Genomic DNA, 12,021 nt, shown 5'->3' with positions numbered 1-12,021 from the left:
TATACTATGATATTTTTTGACCATTTTTTGACCCTTACTATACTATGACATTTTTTGACCCCTTACTATACTATGACATTTTTTTGACCCCTTACTATACTATGACATTTTTTGACCAATTTTCATTACTATACTTTTTTTTTGACCCCTTACTATACTATGACATTTTTTTTTCATGCCTTACTATACTATGACATTTTTTGACCTTTTGACCCCTTACTATACTATGACATTTTTTGACCAATTTTTGATACTTGACATTTTTTGACCATTTTTGCCTTACTATACTATGACATTTTTGACCATTTTGACCCCTTACTATACTATGACATTTTGATTTTGGGTGATTTTTTGACCATTTTTGACTTACTATACTATGACATTTTTTGACCCCTTACTATACTATGACATTTTTTGCCTTACTATACTATGACATTTTTTGACCAATTTTCATGCCTTACTATACTATGACATTTTTTGACCAATTTTGACCCCTTACTATACTATGACATTTTTTGACAATTTTGACCCCTTACTATACTATGACATTTTTTGACCATTTTTGACCCTTACTATACTATGACATTTTTTGACCAATTTTGACCCCTTACTATACTATGACATTTTTGACATTTTTGACTATGACATTTTTTGACCATTTTGACCCCTTACTATACTATGACATTTTTTGACCAATTTTCCTTACTATACTATGACATTTTTTGACAATTTTGACTATACTATGACTTTGATTTTGACCCCTTACTATACTATGACATTTTTTGACCAATTTTGCCTTACTATACTATGACATTTTTTGACCATTTTTGCCTTACTATACTATGACATTTTTTTTGACCCCTTACTATACTATGACATTTTTTGACATATTTTGACTATGACATTTTTGACCAATTTTTGTATGACATTTTTTGACCAATTTTCACCTTACTATACTATGACATTTTTTGACCAATTTTCATGCCTTACTATATATGACATTTTTGACCAATTTTTGACTATGACATTTTTGATTACTATATGACATTTTTTGACATTTTGACTTACTATACTATGACATTTTTGACTTTTATACTATGACATTTTTTGACAATTTTGACCCCTTACTATACTGACATTTTTGACCAATTTGACCCCTTACTATACATTTTTTTTTACTATACTATGACATTTTTGACCATTTTGACCCCTTACTATACTATGACATTTTTTGACAATTTTTTTTTACTATACTATGACATTTTTTGACATATTTTGACCCCTTACTATACTATGACATTTTTTGACCTTGTATGACATTTTTTGACTATACTATGACATTTTTTGACATATTTTGACCCCTTACTATACTATGACATTTTTTGACCAATTTTGAGACTATGACATTTTTTGACCAATTTTCATGCCTTACTATACTATGACATTTTTTGACCATTTTTGACCCTTACTATACTATGACATTTTTTGACCAATTTTGACCCCTTACTATACTATGACATTTTTTGACAATTTTGAATGACATTTTTTGACCAATTTTTACTATACTATGACATTTTTTGACCAATTTTGACCCTTACTATACTATGACATTTTTGACCCCTTACTATACATTTTTGATGCCTTACTATACTATGACATTTTTTGACCAATTTTGACCCCTTACTATACTATGACATTTTTTGACAATTTTGACCCCTTACTATACTATGACATTTTTGTTTTGACTATGACATTTTTTGTTACTATACTATGACATTTTTTGACCATTTTTTACTATACTATGACATTTTTTGACCAATTTTGACCCCTTACTATACTATGACATTTTTGACAATTTTGACCCCTTACTATACTATGACATTTTTTGACAATTTTTTACTATACATGACATTTTTTGACCAATTTTGACCCCTTACTATACTATGACATTTTTTGACATTTTTGACTTTTTGACCAATTTTGCCTTACTATACATTTTTGACTATGACATTTTGTTGAACTATACTATGACATTTTTGGCCTTACTATACTATGTTTTTTTGCCTTTGATGACATTTTTTGACAATTTTGACCTTACTATACTATGACATTTTTTGACATATTTTGACCATTTTTGACTTGTATGACATTTTTTGGATACTATATTTTTTGATGTATTTTGACCATTTTGCCTTACTATACTATGACATTTTTTTTTTGACTTATATACTATGACATTTTTTGACCAATTTTCATGCCTTACTATACTATGACATTTTTTGACCAATTTTTACTATACTATGACATTTTTTGTTTTGATTTTGACAATTTTGACCCCTTACTATACTTTTGACCTTGATACTATGACATTTTTTGACCCCTTACTATACTATGACATTTTTTGACCCCTTACTATACTATGACATTTTTTGACCAATTTTCATGCCTTACTATACTATGACATTTTTTGACATTTTGACCCCTTACTATACTATGACATTTTTTTGACAATTTCATGCCTTACTATACTATGACATTTTTGACCATTTTTGACCCCTTACTATACTATGACATTTTTTGACCAATTTTGACCCTTACTATACTATGTTTTTTTGACCAATTTTTGATACTATGACATTTTTTTTTGATACTATACTATGACATTTTTTGACCAATTTTGACCTTACTATACTATGACATTTTTGACAATTTTTGCCTTACTATACTATGACATTTTTTGACCAATTTTGCCTTACTATACTATGACATTTTTTGACAATTTTGACCCCTTACTATACTATGACATTTTTTGACCAATTTTGACTATGAATTTTTTGACCATTTTTGACTATGACATTTTTTTGACCCTTACTATACTATGACATTTTTTGACCCTTACTATACTATGACATTTTTTGACCAATTTTCATGCCTTACTATACTATGACATTTTTTGACCAATTTTGACCCTTACTATACTATGACATTTTTTGACCAATTTTCATGCCTTACTGACATTTTTTGACCAATTTTGCCTTACTATACTATGACATTTTTTGGCCTTACTATGACATTTTTTGATTTTTGCCTTACTATACTATGACATTTTTTGATTTTGACTATGACATTTTTTGACATATTTTGACCCTTACTATACTATGACATTTTTGACCTTTGACTTACTATACTATGACATTTTTGACCAATTTTGACCCCTTACTATACTATGACATTTTTTGACCATTTTGACCCCTTACTATACTATGACATTTTTTGACCAATTTTGTACTATATTTTTTGACCAATTTTGGATGACATTTTTGACATTTTTGACCCCTTACTATACTGACATTTTTTGATTTTGACCCCTTACTATACTATGACATTTTTGACATATTTTGACCCCTTACTATACTATGACATTTTTTGATTTTTCACCTTACTATACTATGACATTTTTGACCAATTTTTGACCCCTTACTATACTATGACATTTTTTGACATTTTGATTACTATACTATGACATTTTTTGACCAATTTTGCATACTATGACATTTTTTTGACCAATTTTTGCCTTACTATACTATGACATTTTTTGACCATTTTGACCCCTTACTATACTATGACATTTTTTTGACCAATTTTGACCCCTTACTATACTATGACATTTTTTGACCATTTTGCCTTACTATACTATGACATTTTTTGACATTTTTGACCCCTTACTATACTATGACATTTTTTGACCAATTTTCCCTTACTATACTATGACTTTTTTTTGACCCCTTACTATACTATGACATTTTTTGACCCATGCCTTACTATACTATGACATTTTTTGACATTTTGACTGACATGACATTTTTGATGAATTTTGACCCCTTACTATACTATGACATTTTTTGACCCCTTACTATACTATGACATTTTTTGACCAATTTTGCCTTACTATACTATGACATTTTGAATTTTGACCCCTTACTATACTATGACATTTTTTGACATATTTTGACCCCTTACTATACTATGACATTTTTTGACCAATTTTGACCCCTTACTATACTTGACATTTTTTGACCAATTTTGCCTTACTATACTATGACATTTTTTGACATATTTTGACCCCTTACTATACTATGACATTTTTTGACCAATTTTGACCCCTTACTATACTATGACATTTTTTGACCATTTTTGGACATTTTGACCATTTTTGTTACTATACTATGACATTTTTTGACCATTTTTGATACTATGACATTTTGACAATTTTGACCCCTTACTATACTATGACATTTTTTGACCAATTTTGATTTTTTTGACCAATTTTGACTATGACTTTTTGACAATTTTGACTATGACATTTTTTGACATTTTTTGACTATACCATTTTGACCTTTTGACTTTTATACTATGACATTTTTGACCAATTTTCATGCCTTACTATACTATGACATTTTTTGACCATTTTGACCCCTTACTATACTATGACATTTTTTGACCAATTTTGACTTACTTACTATGACATTTTTTGACATATTTTGACCCCTTACTATACTATGACATTTTTTGACAATTTTGACCCTTACTATACTATGACATTTTTTGACCAATTTTTGACTATGACATTGACCATTTTGACCCTTACTATACTATGACATTTTTTTGACCAATTTTTGACCCCTTACTATACTATGACATTTTTGACTTTTGACCCTTACTATACTATGACATTTTTTGCCTTACTATACTATGACATTTTTTGACCAATTTTGAATTACTATGACATTTTTTGACAATTTTGACCCCTTACTATACTATGACATTTTTGACTTACTATACTATTTTGACATTTTTTGACATTTTGACCCCTTACTATACTATGACATTTTTTGACCAATTTTCATGCCTTACTATACTATGACATTTTTTGACCAATTTTTGACTATGACATTTTTGACTATGACATTTTTTTTTTGACCCCTTACTATACTATGACATTTTTTGACATTTTTGTGTTGTATACTATGACATTTTTTGACCAATTTCCCTTACTATACTATGACATTTTTTTGATTTTGCCTTACTATACTATGACATTTTTTGACCATTTTTGATGACATTTTTTTTTTGACCCTTACTATACTATGACATTTTTTGACCAATTTTCATGCCTTACTATACTATGACATTTTTGACCAATTTTGACCCCTTACTATACTATGCCTTACTATACTATGACATTTTTTGTTGACTTTTTTGATACTATACTATGACATTTTTTGACCCCTTTACTATACTATGACATTTTTTTGACCCCTTACTATACTATGACATTTTTTGACCAATTTTTTTACTATACTATGACATTTTTTGACCATTTTGACCCCTTACTATACTATGACATTTTTTGACAATTTTGATTACTATACTATGACATTTTTTTTTTGACCATTTTTTGACCAATTTTACTATACTATGACATTTTTTTTTTTGACCCCTTACTATACTATGACATTTTTTGACATATTTTGACCCCTTACTATACTATGACATTTTTTGACAATTTTGACATGACATTTTGACACATTTTGAACTATTTGATGACATTTTTTTGACCAATTTTTTGCCTTACTATACTATGACATTTTTTGACCATTTTGACCCCTTACTATACTATGACATTTTTTGACCAATTTTGACTATGACATTTTTTGACAATTTTGACCCTTACTATACTATGACATTTTTTGACAATTTTGACCCCTTACTATACTATGACATTTTTGACCAATTTTGACTTACTATATGACATTTTTGACCATTTTTGCCTTACTATACTATGACATTTTTTTGACAATTTGACCCCTTACTATACTATGACATTTTTTGACATTTTGACCCTTACTTACTATGACATTTTTGACCATTTTGACCCTTACTATACTATGACATTTTTTGACCAATTTTTGACGACATTTTTTGAAACTTACTATACTATGACATTTTTTGACCAATTTTGCCTTACTATACTATGACATTTTTTGACCATTTTGACCCTTACTATACTATGACATTTTTTGACCAATTTTGACCCCTTACTATACTATGACATTTTTTGACCAATTTTGACCCCTTACTTACTATGACATTTTTTGTTTGCCTTACTATACTATTTTTTTGACCAATTTTGACCCCTTACTATACTGACATTTTTTGACGTTACTATACTATGACATTTTTTGACCAATTTTTGACCCACATGACATTTTTTTTTTGACCCCTTACTATACTATGACATTTTTTTGACATATTTTGACCCTTACTATACTATGACATTTTTTGACCAATTTTGACCCCCTTACTATACTATGACATTTTTGACCAATTTTTGCCTTACTATACTATGACATTTTTTTGACCATTTTGACACATGACAATTTTGATTACTATACTATGACATTTTTTTGACCAATTTTGCCTTACTATACTATGACATTTTGACATTTTTGACCCTTTACTATACTATGACATTTTTTTCATATTTTGACCCCTTACTATACTATGACATTTTTATGACATTTTTTTACTATACTATGACATTTTTATGATTTTTGACTATACTATGACATTTTTATGACATTTTTGACCCCTTACTATACTATGACATTTTTATGACATTTTTGACACATATACTATGACATTTTTATGACATTTTTGACCCCTTACTATACTATGACATTTTTATGATTTTTGACCCCTTACTATACTATGACATTTTTATGACATTTTTGACCACATACTATACTATGACACATATTTTTGACTATGACACCCCTTACTATACTATGACATTTTTATATTTTTGGCTATGACATTTTTATGACATTTTTGATACCTATGACCATTTTTGACTTACTACTATGACATTTTTATGACATTTTTGACCACTTACTATACTATGACATTTTTTCATATTTTGACCCTTACTATATATGACATTTTTTCATATTTTTGACCCCTTACTATACTATGACATTTTTTTCATATTTTGACCCCTTACTATACTATGACATTTTTATGACATTTTTAACCCCTTACTATACTATGACATTTTTATGACATTTTTGACCCCTTACTATACTATGACATTTTTTTCATATTTTTGACCCCTTACTATACTATGACATTTTTATGACATTTTTAACCCCTTACTATACTATGACATTTTTATGACATTTTTGATTACTATACTATGACATTTTTTTCATATTTTTGACTATACTATGACATTTTTATGACATTTTTTACTATACTATGACATTTTTTGACATTTTTGACCCCTTACTATACTATGACATTTTTATGACATTTTGACTATGACATTTTTATGACATTTTTGAACTATACTATTTTTTTTCATATTTTTGGACATTTTTTCATATTTTTGATTACTATACTATGATTTTTATGACATTTTTGACCCATACTATACTATGACATTTTTTTTCATATTTTTGACCCCTTACTATACTATGACATTTTTTACATTTTTGACCCTTACTATACTATGACATTTTTATGACATTTTTGATACTATGACATTTTTATGACATTTTTGATACTATGACATTTTTATGACATTTTGACCCTATACTATGATTTTTTCATATTTTTGACCATACTATACTATGACATTTTTTCATATTTTTGACCCCTTACTATACTATGACATTTTTATGACATTTTTGACCACATACTATACTATGACATTTTTTTCATATTTTTGCTTACTATACTATGACATTTTTCTTGACCCCTTACTATACTATGACATTTTTTTCATATTTTTTACTATACTATGACATTTTTATGACATTTTTAACCCCTTACTATACTATGACATTTTTATGACATTTTGACCCCTTACTATACTATGACATTTTTATGACATTTTTGACACATACTATACTACATTTTTCATATTTTTGACCCCTTACTATACTATGACATTTTTTTCATATTTTTGACCACATGCTATACTATGACATTTTTTCATAATTTTGACCCCTTACTATACTATGACATTTTTTCATATTTTTGACCACATACTATACTATGACATTTTTATGACATTTTTTAACCCCTTACTATACTATGACATTTTTATGACATTTTTGACCCCTTACTATACTATGACATTTTTATGACATTTTTGACCACATATACTATGACATTTTTTTCATATTTTTGACCCATATTATACTATGACATTTTTTTCATATTTTTGACCCCTTGCATTTTTATGACCCCCTTACTATACTATGACATTTTTATGACATTTTTGACCACATACTATACTATGGCATTTTTTTCATATTTTTGACCCCCTTACTATACTATGACATTTTTTTCATATTTTAACCCCTTACTATACTATGACATTTTTCATATTTTTGACTATACTATGACATTTTTTCATTTTTGACCCCTTACTATACTATGACATTTTTTTCATATTTTTGACCCATACTATACTATGACATTTTTTATGACATTTTTACCCCTTACTATACTATGACATTTTTATGACATTTTTGACCCCTTACTATACTATGACATTTTTATGACATTTTTGATACTATACTACATTTTTTTCATATTTTTGACCCATATTATACTATGACATTTTTTTCATATTTTTGACCCCTTACTATACTATGACATTTTTTTTGACATTTTGACCCTTACTATACTATGACACATTTTTTGATGACATTTTTTTCATATTTTTGACCACATATTATACTATGACATTTTTTTCATATTTTTGACCCTTACTATACTATGACATTTTTATGACATTTTTAACCCTTACTATACTATGACATTTTTATGACATTTTGATACTATACTATGACATTTTTTTCATATTTTTGACCCCTTACTATACTATGACATTTTTTATGACATTTTTGACCACATACTATACTATGACATTTTTATGACATTTTTGACCCCTTACTATACTATGACATTTTTATGACATTTTTGACCACATACTATACTATGACATTTTTATGACATTTTTGACCCCTTACTATACTATGACATTTTTTTCATATTTTGACCACATATTATACTATGACATTTTTTTCATTTTGACCCCTTACTATACTATGACATTTTTATGACATTTTTGACATTTTTGCTATACTATGACATTTTTTTCATATTTTTGACCCCTTACTATACTATGACATTTTTTGACATTTTGACTATACTATGACATTTTTTTCATATTTTTTGACTATGACATTTTTTTTCATTTTTGACCCCTTACTATACTATGACATTTTTTTCATATTTTGACCCTACTATACTATGACATTTTTTTCATATTTTTTGATACTATGACATTTTTATGACATTTTTTCCCTTACTATACTATGACATTTTTATGACATTTTTGACATACTATACTATGATTTTGATTACTATACTATGACATTTTTTCATATTTTTGATACTATGACATTTTTATGACATTTTTTTACTATACTATGACATTTTTATGACATTTTGACCCCTTACTATACTATGACATTTTTATGACATTTTTGACTATGGCATTTTTTTTCATATTTTGACACATATTATACTATGACATTTTTTCATATTTTTGACCCCTTACTATACTATGACATTTTTATGACATTTTTGACCCCTTACTATACTATGACATTTTTATGACATTTTTGACCCCTTACTATACTATGACATTTTTATGACATTTTTGACCCCTTACTATACTATGACATTTTTATGACATTTTTTTACTATACTATGACATTTTTATGACATTTTTGACCCTTACTATACTATGACATTTTTATGACATTTTTGACCACATACATACTATGACATTTTTTTCATATTTTTGACCCCTTACTATACTATGACATTTTTTTCATATTTTTGACCCCTTACTATACTATGACATTTTTATGACATTTTTTTACTATACTATGACATTTTTATGACATTTTGATACTATACTATGACATTTTTTTTCTGACCCTTACTATACTATGACATTTTTTTCATATTTTTGACTATACTATGACATTTTTTCATATTTTTGACCACTATACTATGACACTTGACTATGACATTTTTTTTCATATTTTTGACCCCTTACTATACTATGACATTTTTATGACATTTTTACCCTTACTATACTATGACATTTTTATGACATTTTTGACCCCTTACTATACTATGACATTTTTTCATATTTTTGACTATACTATGACATTTTTATGACATTTTTGACCACTTACTATACTATGACATTTTTATGACATTTTTGACCCCTTACTATACTATGACATTTTTATGACATTTTTGACCACATACTATACTATGACATTTTTTTCATATTTTGATACTTGACTATGACATTTTTTTCATATTTTTTATACTATGACATTTTTATGACATTTTTTGACCTTACTATACTATGACATTTTATGACATTTTTGTACTATGACATTTTTTTCATATTTTTGATTACTATACTATGACATTTTTTCATATTTTTGACCCCTTACTATACTATGACATTTTTTGACATTTTTGACACATACTATACTATGACATTTTTTTCATATTTTGTATACTATGACATTTTTTCATTTTTGACTATACTATGACATTTTTTTCATATTTTTTACTATACTATGACATTTTTATGACATTTTTACCCCTTACTATACTATGACATTTTTATGACATTTTGACCCTTACTATACTATGACATTTTTATGACATTTTGACCACATACTATACTATGACATTTTTTTCATATTTTTGACCCCTTACTATACTATGACATTTTTTTCATATTTTTGACCCACATGCTATACTATGACATTTTTTTCATTTTGACCCCTTACTATACTATGACATTTTTTTCATTTTGACCACATACTATACTATGACATTTTTTATGACATTTTTTACTATACTATGACATTTTATGACATTTTTGATACTATACTATGACATTTTTATGACATTTTGACCCCTTACTATACTATATTTTTTCATATTTTGACCACATATTATACTATGACATTTTTTTCATATTTTTGACCCTTACTATACTATGACATTTTTATATTTTTGACCCCTTACTATACTATGACATTTTTTTCATATTTTTGACTATGACATTTTTTTCATTTGCTACTATGACATTTTTTCATATTTTGACTATACTATGACATTTTTATGACTATGACATTTTTATGACATTTTTGTACTATACTATGACATTTTTTTCATATTTTTGACCCTTACTATACTATGACGACATTTTTTGATGACATTTTTGACCCCTTTACTATGACATTTTATGACATTTTTGACCACATACTATACTATGACATTTTTTATGACATTTTTGACCCCTTACTATACTATGACATTTTTTTCATATTTTTGACCCACTATACTATGACATTTTTTTCATATTTTTGACCCCTTACTATACTATGACATTTTTATGACATTTTTGACCCTTACTATACTATGACATTTTTTTCATATTTTTGACCCCTATACTATGACATTTTTATGACATTTTTGACCACATACTATACTATGACATTTTTTTGACATTTTTGACCCCTTACTATACTATGACATTTTATGTTTTGACCACATACTATACTATGACATTTTTTTCATATTTTTGATACTATACTACATTTTTTTCATATTTTTGACTATGACATTTTCATTTTTGACCCTTACTATACTATGACATTTTTATGACATTTTTGACCCCTTACTATACTATGACATTTTTTTCATATTTTTGACCCTACTATACTATGACATTTTTTTATTTTGACCCCTTACTATACTATGGGTTTGCTATACTATGACATTTTTTTCATATTTTTGACCCCTTACTATACTATGACACATATTTTTTTACTATACTATGACATT

The 12,021-nt window shown here is 26.8% G+C and overlaps 1 long non-coding RNA gene across 1 annotated transcript; it reads right to left on the bottom strand.

Annotated features, from left to right (window-relative positions):
• Nucleotides 1-2,536: 2,536 nt before the first annotated feature.
• LOC127140231 (uncharacterized) lies at nt 2,537-6,141 on the bottom strand. The gene is made up of 3 exons (XR_007810602.1): nt 6,059-6,141; nt 2,894-2,969; nt 2,537-2,593 (listed from the first exon to the last, which is right to left on the bottom strand). It is a non-coding gene; the product is annotated as an uncharacterized LOC127140231 (long non-coding RNA).
• Nucleotides 6,142-12,021: the final 5,880 nt, after the last annotated feature.

Source organism: Lates calcarifer, unplaced genomic scaffold, assembly GCF_001640805.2.
Source record: "Lates calcarifer isolate ASB-BC8 unplaced genomic scaffold, TLL_Latcal_v3 _unitig_2717_quiver_3733, whole genome shotgun sequence".
Taxonomy (NCBI): Eukaryota; Metazoa; Chordata; class Actinopteri; family Centropomidae; genus Lates; species Lates calcarifer.
Note: the sequence above shows the minus strand (reverse complement) of the source record. Positions and strands in the feature narration are given on the sequence as shown.